The 15,137-nt window shown below is 46.8% G+C and overlaps 1 protein-coding gene across 3 annotated transcripts in view; it reads right to left on the reverse strand.

Annotated features, from left to right (window-relative positions):
- The window catches only part of LOC140722119 (uncharacterized), a 1,111,870-nt gene that overhangs the window by 979,363 nt on the left and 117,370 nt on the right, over positions 1 to 15,137 (reverse strand). The window contains exon 3 of one of the 3 annotated variants that reach the window (XR_012097537.1): positions 12,608 to 12,731. The exons of the other annotated variants lie outside the window; for them this stretch is intronic. The gene's annotated coding sequence lies outside the window, so the exon portion shown is untranslated. Of the gene's footprint in view, positions 1 to 12,607; positions 12,732 to 15,137 lie in introns of those variants that run through there. 3 annotated transcript variants of the gene reach the window in all.

Consider the following 15,137-nt stretch of genomic DNA (forward strand, 5'->3'; position numbering starts at 1 on the left):
AGGGGTTTGCAGTGGCGGATTCAAAAAGGCAAGGGAAAATTCTGCTGCGACTCACCAGAAATGTAGCCGATATCCTAATGGAATTAAATGAGAATAACTGCGGGGCTGCGTGAGGCTTGTGGACTGAAAGAGGAGAGAATACTTGGTCCAAGGTTATGACATTTTGGGGGACAATTCTGGATGCTAGATGATAACAGGTGCTGCAGAAGAGGCCCCAGCACTGAACAAGAACAGAACACTGTGGCTCAGAGAGGCACGAATATCAGCCAAAGATAGGCAGCCATTTTTTGCAGGAAAGGCTATGGTCTAAATTAGTTTTCCCGACGTGTTATTATGAAGAGCACCGTGATCGGGTGGGAAATGTGTATTTTCCCCTCAGAGGGAGAGGGGTCGCAGATCGGAAACAAGATGCACGGATGTGGAGGCAGAGTTAAGCTGCCACTAAACGACTCCTTTGCACGCATCTTCGGAAACAGCTCTATTACCATCTGTCATGTTTTCATTTTTCCTTTTCAGGGTTCTTTCGAAGACCGTGACCTGGAGTTACACGCTGACTTCGGTTCTTTGCGGGAATGGGACTGGAGTGTCAGAGCTGTCCGGTATCCGATATGCCCAGGGTTCGGCCTGAGAGTCTCGGCCGCACTTGGAAGCCTGAGATCTCGGGGCTCTGGAGGTGGCCGGATCGAGGGTCGGTGTCACGGCAGGAGACCCGTGTGTCACCGGTGAGCCCGGAAACACTTTTGCTGTGGGTCAGAAGACCTGAGAGCCTTACTGTCTTCGGGCACGGATCTCGGTTGCTGTTATGTCTCCCACTCGCCGTGAAAATGGGAGAGAGCTCCCTCTCCCTTATTAGGGGGAGAGAAAACCTCTGGTTTGTCGAATGCCGGATGTAACGAGAAGTCTTTGGGGTAACTGCAAGTCTGTGTCTTTGCTGTTGCCTTCCTCACATTTGTGCTCGGTGGTGGTGTTGACGCATTTTGCCGGGATTGTTGCTCGCTGCCGCACGCGGGGAGAGGGGAGCTGGGGAGGGGGTATTTGGAGTTCTCACGTTTAACCATCATTCACTCTTTGAGGCACTTCTCTGTTTTCGTGGATGTTTGAGAAGGAAATACGTTTCAGGATGTATATTGCATAGAATTCTTTGAATTGAATTGAACCTTTCAAACTATAAACCTTTGAGCACCTAGCGAGGCTATGCAGCCTCACAGTATGTCAGAAGTATCTGGATAGGGAGACAACGACCAATCCTGATCAAATTCTGGTAAACGAATTCAGATTACCTCAAAAAAAGCTGCCCCACTACTTTGTAACTGTCATGGTCCGGTCCGTGAAATTCGCGTTCCGGCTCACAGCCCGGTCCGTGGACTCCAGACTCCGCATCTTCCGGCTGTCCCTTGTCTCATTTGGGCTTAATCATAGGCACCTGATTCTCGTCTTGTAGCCGGGAATTTAAGTGGCCCTGGGTTCGAGGCTGGTGGATGTTTCTTCTTGTCAGTATCCTGTCCTTTTCTCTGTGGGGTTTCTGTCGTCAGTATCCTGTCCTCGCCTCCGTGGGGTAAGTCAGGCCGTCCTTGCCGTTACCCTACGGTGGGATCTGTCCCACCCGGTCCTGGCCTCCGTTGGGTAAGTCAGGCGATCATTGCCGTTACCCTGAGGCTGGACTGTTCCCTTCCTTCCCTATGCTTGAAGCCCTGCCCTGCAAACTGTGCCTGGAGCCTTGCTTCGCCTCGCCTTGTCTTGCCTTAATAATATGATTATTAAGGGATTGGACACGCTGGAGGCAGGAAGCATGTTCCCGCTGATGGGTGAATCCAGAACTAGAGGCCACAGTTTAAGAATAAGGGGTAGGCCATTTTGAACTGAGAGGTGGAAAAACATTTTCACCCAGAGAGTGGTGGATATGTGGAATGCTCTGCCCCAGAAGGCAATGGAGGCCAAGTCTCTGGATACATTCAAGAGAGAGTTAGATAGAGCTCTTATAGATAGCGGGGTCAAGGGACATGGGGAGAGGGCAGGAACGGGGTACTGATTGAGTATGATCAGCCATGATCACAGTGAATGGTGGTGCTGGCTAGAAGGGTCGAATGGCCCGCACCTATTGTCTATTGTCTATTGCCTCTGCCTGGAGCCTTTCCACGCTTAGCCTTGCCTCTGCCTGGAACTTTGCCTCGCCTTGCCTGTGTCTGGAGCCCCGCCCTGTTTGGAACTGTCTCATTAAGTCCACGCCTCCGCTAGGTAGGTCCGGCCATTTCGCCGCTACCTAGCGTTGGGACCTGTTTCGTTGTTTTCTGTGTTCTGTGTAATGTGTCCCGGCCCTAATGTGTACCCAAGGAGGGGTCCCGGCTCGGTGTTCCACGTTCCTGTCTCTCCTTCGGCTCAGTGTTCTGCGTTCCTGCTCTTCCCTGATCAAGGCTCTGCGTTCCTGTCTCGCGCTCGACCCAGGCTCTGCGTTCCTGTCTCTCCCCCGACCCAGGCTCTGCGTTCCTGTCTCTCCCCCGACCCAGGCTCTGCGTTCCTGTCTCTCCCCCGACCCAGGCTCTGCGTTCCTGTCTCGCGCTCGACCCAGGCTCTGCGTTCCTGTCTCTCCCTCGACCCAGGCTCTGCGTTCCTGTCTCTCCCTCGGCCCAGGCTCTGCGTTCCTGTCTCTCCCTCGACCAAGTCAAGGCTTCGGAGTCTCGTCCAGTCCCAGTCACGTCCAAGATCCTTGTCCTGTCCAAGCCACAGCTTTGTATTCTCGTCTTGTCCATGTGCCTCGCCCAGCCCAGGAGTACCTTGCCCAGCCCGGTGCTGGGGTTCCCTCGTCCTGTGCTGGGGTTCCCTCGTCCTGTTCATGAGTCTCACGTCCAGTCCTGTTGCCTCTCCTCGTCCTGTATAGCCTCGTCTTGTCCTCGCCTGGTTCTGTAGTCCGAGCCCGAGTCAAGACCCAGGTTCTGGGTCCTTGTTCAGTCTCTGGCTCGGAGACCAAGCCCAGGCTCCTGGTTCCCAGTTCTATGTCCTGGTTCCGCTATCCTCGTTATTTTTAGCCCAAAGTAGCAGAGTGTGTAGAAAGTGAAACCCCGTTAACCCTAACCCACGGGATTGAGTCAAGGGTGCAAGTGTGCCAATTTTCAACATGGAGATGACATGGCGGTGAAAGATCAATTAGACCATGGAACTTTATGAGAAATACTTGCCATTATTTAAGATTATATGGTACCGGGGCAGGAAGGGGTCATGGGCATCATCAGAGTAACAACGAAAGATAATTCAGCCGGAATAAGAGAAAAACAGCAGTGTATTCCCTATCGTTGTGACGTGTCTAGTTGGAAGATGAGATGCCGTTCTCCTCATTTGTGTTATGCCTACGATGGCAGTGGAGAAGGCCCCAGACAGAGGAAAGAATTCCGAATACCAGTGGATTAAGCATTAAATTGTGATGAGCTCAGGATCAACCATGCTCGCAGTCCGAGCAAATACAGGTTGTGTTTTATTTTCCAATGTAGTGGAGACATCATTGTGAACCCTGAAAGTGCAGTAGGGTCGGTCGGCAGGGCATAGCCCTAACAAGCTAATTAAGGTCTGAGACCTTGGTCAAAGTTATCTCAGCGCTCAAATCTCTTGCGGTGCCCAAACTTTTGAATGGTGCTCCTTTCCTATTTTTCACTCTAAAATTGTACAAAACAAAAATAATATACTAAACTTGCTTAAAATGTTGAAAAAAAAAGTTTCATCTTTAACTTTATGACTTCTGGAGATCATTTCAACTTCTCTTCACTTAAATATTCACAGTAACATAAATTTTGACCAGTGGTGCCCCAGACGTTTGCAAGCCACTGTATGTCGTTAATATTGGTTTAGCTTCTGTGTGTAACACCCCCTGGTCCTCCGCTTCAAGGAGAGAATGACAGATTCTCGGCTGTTATCGGAAATGTTCCATGTTCGACAATTTCCTGGTGAAACACTTGTGCAGCGGCTCCACAGCAATCACGTCCATCACTCACGGGGAGCAGAAAATCAGACCACTATTATATATTATTGCATCATGACTTTTCCCATCCGTGACGGCATCTGTTCAGAACGTATTGGATGCCCCATTGTAAATCTGCTTCCATACCTTTATTGATGTTTGGACTTCCATTTCTTTCTTCGTGTCCACATCAGCACTCCCGAGAGCCCCGTCACTCTTTGTGAATTTCCCAGCCATACTCACCCATGGAAGGTAAACTCGTACATCAATATTGACCCCTGTCTGCCCATCGCTGACTAGCTGACAAAATGACAAATTTAATCCCACAACCGACGACCCATTGGATATTTATTGGAACGGGTATCTAGAGAGAGTGAAGGACTCTTCTCATGAGCCATTCTGTTCAGACCATTCAATACATAAGTAAATCGAGGCGGCATATCAGGAACATAAAAAACAGAATAAACAATGTTGTGTTGTGTTTACAATGGAAGTGTCAAATAGGCAAATGCCATTGTCTACAACACTATCAACAACGCTAGCAATTTAGCGCATCTGCCAAACAATTATGGTTACAAATGTAATGAATGCAGGTGCTATGTCGGTTTAAACATATACACCAATTCGAGGGTCATGTGTACGGCGGTTGAATTACTTTGCTTCATACCGGTCGAGCTTTGGTGGCCGCTGGTTTACTACACGAAAGACTGCATGTATATCAATTGTATTCACATATAAAACGCTGAGGGTATCTCTGCAGGTCAGGCAGCATCTATATGGAAATGAACAAACAGACGACGTTTCGGGCCAAGACTCTTCATCAGGGGGTAGAAAGGAAGGAGGAAGATGGCAGAATAAGAACCTCTTGGGGGGAGGGAAGGACAAGCTAGAAGGGGATGGGTGAGGCCGAAGTGGGGAAAGGAAGGAGGGGAAAACACCGGAACTCAACGGAAATCGATGTTCTTGCCATGAGATTGCAGGCTACCTGGACGGAATTTGAGGTGTAGCACATCCGGCTTGAGAGTAGCCTCATTGTGGCACGAGAGGAAGCCACGGGTCGACATATCGGACCGTGAACGGGGATCGGAAAGAAAATGGTTTGCCACTGGGAAATCTCACTTCTGTTGATGGAGGTGAGGTGCGACGAAGTGTTAATTAATTTGAAGAAAGGTCTTGGGCAGAAAGGTCGACAGATTAATAATTTCCAAAGATGCTGCCTAACCTGTTGAGTTCCTCCAGCATTTTGTGCGTGTTGCAGTGAATTTGACTAAACGTTTACATGCATTCAATAACTCCGTGAGCCTGGATATGATATTAGTTTAAGGTTCTTCACTATGTCCAGGAACGTACAAATATCTTGTTCTTTATTTTATATTTCTATTGCAAGATCTATAACCGAGACAATTCCCAGAGTGAAACAGAGCAGCCCATTGAGAGTATAACATTGGTCTATGGTGACAAAGTCCATGGATCCTCGGAATGGACAAGATCAACAATAACAATCATGAAACCGAGGGATGAGCCTGAGAGTGTCTCACAACAACACTCACTGACTTCTCCAATCGTCATTTCTTCATCTTTGAGATGTTGCAATTTCGTGTCAACCTATCCATACCTCATCACAACTGGGATTTTAATTGAATGGCATCATCGTTATTTATTCCCCAGCTGTTGGAAGACACGTCAGCCTTGTATAGAATTGAATATTCACTGTGCTGGGGCGAGTATAAATGAATGACCGTGGAGATTCATCAGCTCAGAGTTTCTTGGGCGAGATCGCGGGCAGCTGGAAGACAGACTGAATCTCACACAGCATGCTTGAAACGTTTTACCGTGTGAGAAAGATATATTACATGATCTTTGCCGTTATTGGTGTTCCTGGTAAGAACATAGGTGAACAAATGTTTGCAGTTCTGTGTGCGCGCTCTTTGAACTCCTTCGGTTAGTGACCGAGTTGTGAGGCCGGTGTATCAGTGAGTGCGGTGCAGACATTGCGAAGAAACTCTGTGTTCGTTCAGAAATTCCCTTGCAATTTAATCTGTGCCCGCGGATAAAATCCAACTGGCCGTTGCAATGGACGCAGAGTGGAAGATCTGGGAGATGGAATCATGGAAGGGAAGTTTCATTTATCAGCGTAAAGCCGCTGTCGAAGTTAACTCCGACAGTCCTGCGCAATCGGCACCTTTACGGCCGACTTGCTGTTATCCGTATTAAAAGCGAAACTCGCTTTAAGTTCAAATTGGAGCGTATTGCGCTGTATTCTAAGGATTTGCTGAGAGTTGAAGGGGATGCGGGAAGCGGATCACCGGTGTGATTCAGGGGAGAACGGGAGAAATCACTTGTGAGTTTGACTCCGTATCATCGTGAGGAGGTTCTAACATTAGAATAAGTGTCTGTCTGCATTTTAGTCAACCTGATTTGTTTTTCTCCACGCCTTATTATTCATGAAGTGAAGAGGGTTTCCTTTAGAGGTCAGTCGGGTTAAGGATATGCGATACTCCGCTCTGGAACCATACGCGTCGAAGCATTTAGAATAATGCTGCAGTAATTCGGAGTAACCCCCAAAAGTGGCAAATATTTTGTAGTGTCTATATTGTCTTTCCTTTGGAAGTTAGATGGCTTAAGCACGAATGTGCAAAATAGCTGAACACTCAGAGGGTCGGCAAAATCTTTCAAAGTGAAAATTGAAGTTTTCTGGTTGTGTGCCTTGCATTGCGTACAGGAAACAGTGGCCGAGAGTAGTTGGAGACTTTAGAAGAGAAAAGCCATGCTGGGCCCCTGTGGACGCTTGACCATCCAGAGTCGAGGAGGGGACAAACAGACAGACAGACAAACTTTATTGATCCCGAGGGAAATAAGACGAAGTCATGCGAACGGGTGAAATACCTTCGCTTTGATATTTGTGAATTGGCAGAGGAGGGAGGGAGCGCGGCCTCGCGGTATGGGGAGACTGACATAACATAGGTGACGAGTACACAGCGATCTCCATCGTAACAAAGTTGCTGAGGCGTCCAGGCTTTGGACCTCATTCGAAACCGCGATGGTGGGAGATTCATATTGATTTCTCCAAACCGCCCTCGGTGATCAGCTATTAAACACTGTCAAACACTACTCCTCTCCCTGAACCGAATATCGGACCCTATCGAACAGAATGCACTCGTCTGAGGCATTCGGGCCTCCCGCTCTACGACTCTGAATCCTCCAGAAATGAGTTACCTGCAAAGTTTTATTGTTCTCAGTTACCCACTTATTTCTGCCCTGTGACATAGAGAGCGAGGAAACAGCTATTAACTTTTTTGTTTTTGCTGCTCCCCCAGTGAATTTAGTGGCAATCATGATACTGTCCCGGGGCAAATGCGGCATCTCCACCTGCACCACTCGCTACCTGGTGGCCATGGCAACGGCGGATCTACTAACCATCATCTTTGAACTCATATTGTGGCGGGTCAGTTATTATTACTTCCCCGGAACTTTCCTGGACATCACCCCGGTGTGCAGTGCGATCTCCGCCCTGGGAGGGGCATCAACAGACTGTTCTGTCTGGTTCACCGTCACTTTCACGTTTGATCGGTTTGTCGCCATCTGTTGTCAGAAGCGGAAAGCAACGTATTGCACCGGGAAAACTGCGGCTGTGGTTCTGACCACAACTGGAGTTCTGTTCTGTGTTAAAAATGTGCCCATCTTCTTCATATATCATCAGGTGAAAGTGATTGACAATACACCCTGGGACTGTATTATAAAGCCGGGCTACTATACGGATCCTGGGTGGGTGGGATATGACTGGTTTTCTGCCGCTCTAACGCCATTACTCCCGTTCGTGTTAATACTACTGCTCAACGCTCTGACAGTCAGACACATTTTAGTGACTAGTCGCGTCCGTAAGGGGCTGAGGGGCCAGAGCAAGGCGGAGAACCGAAGTGACCCGGAGATGGAGAGCAGGAGGAGGTCTGTGATCTTACTTCTCACCATCTCCGGAAGCTTCATCATCCTGTGGTCGGTGTATGTTGCCGAATTCCTTTATTACACCATTGCCGGACTGGATCCAAATAATTACAACGATTCGGAATACATATCTCAACACACCGGAGACATGCTGATGATATTAAGTTGCTGCACAAACACGTTTATTTATGGGGTAACTCAGTCCAAGTTCAGAGAGCAGTTCATCAGCGCAGCGAAATATCCGCTCGCATCAATTATTCAAATAATTAATAAACAGAATATCTAACTTCTTCTCAGAGGCGGTCTCACTGTTTTCCATCATATTACCACCGAACGGGCAGTCGTCAGAGAACGTGGCAGAGGCGAGGATAAACTTGTTTAGAGCCCGAGAGAGAAACAGCTCAGGAACAGATCCTTCAGCACCCGCAGCGGACAGTCTATTTCTCAAGGTAGCTTCCCGACATTGTGAAGTAGCTGCCTGTATTCCTCATATCACTGGGTATTTTATCGGAGGTTAACATAGAAATTTGACGAACACCAACTGTAGAAGCGTTCACAGGCACATCAGTAAACTTCAGGCGGAGGCCTGGCGGTTAATTGAAGTGGTCATTTGGGTTGAGGTGACTATCAAACCAACAACATACACGAACAGAACTGGGCTCTTCATTCCACCGAGCTCCTCAGCCTTTCTTTGTCCTTTGTTCTGCTCCACGACCACAATATCCTTCTTTATCCCGAAAGCCGTTAACCCCCCACACCAATCAAGAACATTTCAAGCTTTTGCGTCACTACATCCAATGGCGTACGCTGCACCATTTCTGTGGCATCAAATTCGACTCCCCTTGAAATGAATGCAAGCATTGCATTTGCCTTCGTTACTGTCGAATTAACTCACAAGTTAGCCTTCAAGGAATCCAGTCAAAGACTCTTAAGTCCACATACATCTCTTATTTCCGAATTTTCTTCTCAGTGGAAACTTCTCTGAACTTTAATCGATCGTTCCAAAGTGCATACCCCACACCTCCATACGTTCCATTCCTCCTGCCCCTTCTTTGCCCACTCGGTCAAACTGACGCCCTAACGGCGACACTACTTGCCTCTGCAGGTAAATTCTGCCCATCTGAATCCCATCCATAACTGACTCTCCACCGTTGTAAATCTCAGCTGGCACTCAGTCCCTGTCTGGTCTAAGTTTCCCATATAAAGGTACAACATTAGCTGTCTCCTGACATTTCAAGTCATTGCTTCTTGATAAGGCAGGCGCCAAGGTCGCAACATCCTGCACTCTTCTTTCTCATAATATCCTGGGATAAGGATGGTGAGGATCTGGGCGCATTCATGAAGAACTCCAGCACTTCATCCATTCTAACGTTGATATGCCGCAGACAGCGCAGTTTTCTCCGGGGAACTAACAAACTATGTCCGTCTCAGGAGTAACTGTAGAAGAGATGTATTAATTTAATACTTCGATCATTTTTTGGGATTCTATACATTGATCTTCCTTAAGGCTAACGCTGTCTATTCCGCACCTACAGCCTACAGCCAAGCATGAAGACAAATCAGTTCTCTATTTACCCCAAGTATACAGTGCTATGCAAACGTCATAGCCACATATATGTATCTAGAGTGTCAGAGACCTTCACACCGTACGGAGTTGTCAATTTTGAGAGGAATGCGAGTTTATAAAGCTTCATCTCCAGTCTCTCCCGCTGCGTGTCCAGTCCCGATGAAGGATTTCGGCCCGAAACGTCTGCTGTGTGTAGAGATGCACATACCATTATGTGCATCGCTCTAGATTTCCAGCATCTGCAATACCTCTTGAGTCTTTGTACATCTGTCGGGGTCAAAGGAGGATGGGAATCGGGAGGGTGGAGCGCAGCAGGAGGGGTGTAGGGCTGCTGGCAGGAAATCAGAATATTATTAGGCGCACAGAGCACACCGGCACTGAAATAGGCCCTTCGGCCCATCTAGTCTAACTTCCGTAAATGCCCCTCCACCACTTCTTACCACATCCCTGACACATTTAGTTGTTTGTGTTTTTTTTTGTCTCTCTCTCTGCCTATCACTCTGCCTGTTCTCCAACTCCCTCTGGTGCTCCCCTCCCCCTTTCTTTCTTTCTTTCTCCCTCGGCCTCCCGTCCCATGATCCTTTCCCTTCTCCAGCTCTGTATCACTTTTGCCAATCACCTTTCCGGCTCTCAGCTTCATCCCGCCCCCTCCGGTCTTCTCCTATCATTTCGTATTTCCCCCTCCCCCCACTACTTTCAAATCTCAGTATCTTTCCTTTCAGTTAGTCCTGACGAAGGGTCTCGGCCCGAAACGTCGACAGTGTTTCTCCCTATAGATGCTGCCTGGCCTGCTGCGTTCCACCAGCATTTTGTGTGTGTTGTTTGAATTTCCAGCCTCTGCAGATTTCCTCGCGTCTGAACTTTTATTTGGTTTCTGCTGCCTCGGCTCTTTAGTGCCTAAATCAGACCGGCATCTAGCACTACCGTGGGCAGGTCATTCCACACCCCACCAACCCCTGAGTGAAGAGTTCCCCTTCAAATTCCCCTAAACTCTATGACCTTTCAAACTTAACCAATGAGTACAATGAGGGAGGAGAGGGAAGGTAGTAAGGGGAAGGGAGGCCGAATGCAGAAAGAGAAACAAATGGGAATGTTTATACTTACTGCCTTTAAAAAAAGTGTTCGATCTCACTTGCTGCAAACTTGCTAACTGTACCCTGTACATTCTCAAGCAAAATATTGATCTACATGACAAGTAGCAATAGTCAAAGTAAATTTTATTATTAGAGTACTTACATGACATACCGAGATTTATTGTCCTGCGGGCATATACTCAACAAGTCTTTATAATAGTAACAATAACGGGATCGATGAAAGATCAAGTAGTGCATAGAAGAGATTTTTCACTCAAATGTAGTTAAACTCTGGATCATTCTGCCCAAGGTGGTCGTAGAGGCAGGTCCCTTCACAGCATTAACGCAGTGGATGAGCATTGAAACTGCCGAATGCTGATAAATGGGACGAGTCCAGACAGTGGGACGGTCAGAAAAGGTATGATCAGTGGTGTGTGATTCACCACTCCTGATGTGCTAAATTAACAATAGTGGGGCTGAAAGTCATTGGTTTCAAAACTCCACACCCCTCTCCAGCCTAAAATAAACCAGAGTGCACCCCTTTGTCGCCACTGCGAATATCTATTTCTGTCAAGGTAATCTGGAGCTTGGTCACTTCTTCTCACAACTGACAATTGATGCAGTTTACATATCTTCAAATAATGCTGCATTCTTACAGAAAAATTAAGCATCTCTAAACTAACTTGTAAGAGGACGGGACCCGGAGCGATAGAGCAGTGAAAGAAGTGCATCGAGTAAAGCCAGATCTAACATATAGAGAGGCTTTGAGGAAAGATAAGCAGAATAAAGGGTATAAAGATAGTAAGGTAGAAAGGCTAAAGTGTGTGTACTTCAATGCAAGAAGCATCAGGAACAAAGGTGATGAACTGAGAGCTTGGATACATACATGGAATTATGATGTAGTTGTGGCGACCCAATTACTAGCACACTCGAACCGGCTGACAATTAGCCAGAGCCAGAGACAAAGGTAGATAGCCTCAAGGAGTTTCAGTTACGTGCCTCTCGAAGTATCGAGTGGGGGAGACAGGCTTTAAAGCAAGACTGTGTTTTAGGAAATAAATTTATTCTGTGGCTGCAGTTTATCGACTACGTGGCGTAGCACCCCGCTACATAGTGGCCATTACGGGTTCAATGGATGGAGGGGTAACTTCCATCGGCAACAATAGATGTCCGGTCACCCCACCCCCTCCACACGGATCAATGACGTTGGGTCATCCCCACCGGGTACTTTGGATGGACGCTTAACAAATATCCGGCACCGGCGAAAATAATTTCCGAGTCATTCCCCTGTGTCCCTATCCCCGTGATGTGATAGTACATACATTCTGTAACATTCGTCAGCCACAGGAGGATGAAGCTACCTGATAGGGTGAAGAGCAAATCCACAGACCTCTTCCGGCTCTCCATCTCCGGGTCACTGCTGTTTCCCCCCTTGCTCTGACCCCTCAGCCCCCTACGGACCCGACTGGCTACTAAAATGTGCCTGACTGTTGAGCAGCAGAATTACGCCGAATGGGAGGAACGGAGTTAAAACGATGTCAAACCAGTCATACGCCACCCACGCCGGTTCAGTGAAGTAACTTGGCTTCGGATAACAGAACCATGGTACATTGTTAATGATCTCTCTGTAAGTGAAGTAGAGTGGGCCGTTTTTCAGACGGAACAGACCGCTAGCTGGCGCTAGAACCATGGCCGCCTTTCTCCCCGTGCAGTACTTTGTTTTCGGTTTCTAACAGCAAATGGCAACGAACCGATCGAAGGTGAAAGTGACGGTGAACCAGACGGAACAGTTCACGGCAATGCGGGGCAGGACACGGAGAACAGTGCACACAAAGGTGACGTTCAGGAAACAAACGGGAAAATAATGATAATTGAGTTGATACAAAACGACCTCAGTGATAATTAAAAACACAAAATGCTGGCAGAACTCAGCAGGCCAGACAGCATCTATGGGAGGAGGTAGTGACGACGTTTCGGGCCGAAACCCTTCATCAGGATGCTTACTCCCATAGATGCAGTCTGGCCTGCTGAGTTCTGCCAACATTTTGAGTTTTTATTTATTTCCAGCATCTGCAGATTCGCTCGTGTTGCCTCAGTGATAATGAGCAGTAGATCCCCCGCTGCCATGGCCACCAGGTACCGCGTGGTGCAGAAGTAGAGGCCGCACTTTCCCCGGGACAGGATCAAATCGCCACTAAATTCACTGGAGAAAGAGAACGGAATGACATAAACATTATGATTCACAATCGGGCACCCTCAACTTAATCGCCCTCTACTACCCACCAAGGGTAAGGTTGAGTTACTGTTAACCCCAGATTCACTGCTATCGGATTCCAATGATTCACCAATTACGAGCGGTAAAGAATTTCATCTGATTTTGCCGTGGTTTCTCGTGCCCCACAAATGACCAAGAGACGCAGAAGATTCTTCAAGAAGGGCTAAACTTTAATTTGCAAATCAAAGCTGGGACAGTCATTGAGCTAATCGCTGATTGCCCCCCGATCCTCGGACAAAGCATTTTTTATAGCAATCTCCTGATCCAGTTGTATTAGCATACGTAATCGGTCTATAGTTGCGTATTACACGTACCTCACGTACATCTCGCTACCATTGTTTCTATCAATTGACTTAATCATGTTCTAATCTACATCTCTTAGCTACCTCTCATTAACACACCATTGTCTTCTACATTTTTAGGATACATGCATAGCAAATAGCAAACTCAGAACTGACCAGTGTTCTAATCTACATCTCTTTAGCTACCTCTCATTAACACACAATTGTCTTCTACATTCTTAAGATTTCATTCTCCTACTAAATTCAGTACATGCATATCAAATAGCAAGTTTCAAAACTGACTTCATAGTTTTGGTTACACCACAAAATTTATTCTTTTTTACTCCAATATATCCCCCCACAGAGAAAGAAGACCATGAGTCCGCGCAAAAAAGCCCCAATAAACTCAAGCACTTATTCCCAAATCTCGGGTTAAACTATAATTTTCTGCGCCAAGACCTCAAAGTATTCTCTCCCTGTTACCCTGGGCCGCTGAGACAAAAACCTGTCCCTCTGTATCTGAGACAGGGAAAAAGACTCAGAAGCCCTTACAATCTACTCCCACACTGCCGTTTTGCTCCTGTTCATCCTGCAGGTGTTGTAGGCTGTAACGATACATTTTCGGTGTTTCTTTCTCCACTAAGCTTGCTTCAGTAATTGCCACGAACATTGGAAATTGTTTGGTTGCAGCACACACTACAACAGATTTGAGACAAGGAAGAAAACAGCCCTCTTCTTTGTGGTGGCGTGTTGGGGAGGAAGCATTAAGAAGAGGGACGCCTCACGTCTTAATAAGCTGGTAAAGAAGGCGGGCTCTGTCGTGGGCAAAGTACTGGAGTGTTTAACATCGGTAGCTGAGCGAAGGGCGCTGAGTAGGCTACGGTCAATTATGGATAACTCTGAACATCCTCTACATAGCACCATCCAGAGACAGAGAAGCAGTTTCAGCGACAGGTTACTATCGATGCAATGCTCCTCAGACAGGATGAAGAGGTCAATACTCCCCAATGCCATTAGGCTTTACAATTCTACCGCCAGGACTTAAGAACTTTTTAAAAGCTATTATTAATGCTTTTTGAGATAGTGATTTAGATGCATATCATATTTTTTTACTGAGTTAAGTATTGTATGTAATTAGTTTTGCTACAACAAGTGTATAGGACATTGGAAAAAAAAGTTGAATTTCCCCATGGGGATGAATAAAGTATCTATCTATCTATCTATCTATCTATCTATCTATCTATCTATCTATCTATCTATCAGCACAAACGCACAGCTCAACAATACTAACAGTTATTGCTATTTTAGTCAGCCATGCTCCGCATCCTCCGAGTCTACTTTCCAACCAATCAAAGAACTGATGTCCGAACCCTGCATTCTGTTTGACCTCCGTTCGCAGATTCTTTAATTTATTCATTGCTCTGGTGAAAGACCCTTCTGGGCTAGTATTGTTCGGTATGAAAGTGCAGCATTGTTCTACAAACATTACACACACACCCCCTTTTTCTGCCAAAAGCCAATCCAGTACCTGTCTGTTTTGCCACGCCACCCTGCTAGTTCAATCTAGCTGTTGCCCTAATGCCTCCAGTGCATCATCGGTGTAGTTGATGAATCTCTGTTGATTGTAGTATATATAGTTTATCCATTCAACATTTTTGCTTACCCCTATCACAGGTATGATAGCTTCCCAGTGAGCATCTCATGCGGTGTCAGGCATGTCATTCGATTAGTTTGCATGTGGTAACTCATCAATGCTAACGGTAAAGCATCAGCCCAATTAAGTTTAGTGTCTGCACAAATTTTGTTTAGTTTGGTTTTCAGGGTTCCATTAATTCTCTCTACCATGCCCTGCGACTGAGGGTGGTATACACATCCAAATCTTTGCTTTATCCTCAGCGCCTTTAGTACCAGTTTGACCACTTTCTGGATAAAAGCCGAACCATTGTATGAGCTAACTTCTGTATGTATTCCAAACCTAGGGATCACTTCATTTGTCAGAAATTTTACCACTGTCTTTGCCCCTTGATCTCTTGAAGGTACTACCTCCACCCAT

The sequence above is a fragment of the Hemitrygon akajei genome, unplaced genomic scaffold (assembly GCF_048418815.1).
Source record: "Hemitrygon akajei unplaced genomic scaffold, sHemAka1.3 Scf000069, whole genome shotgun sequence".
Taxonomy (NCBI): domain Eukaryota; kingdom Metazoa; phylum Chordata; class Chondrichthyes; order Myliobatiformes; family Dasyatidae; genus Hemitrygon; species Hemitrygon akajei.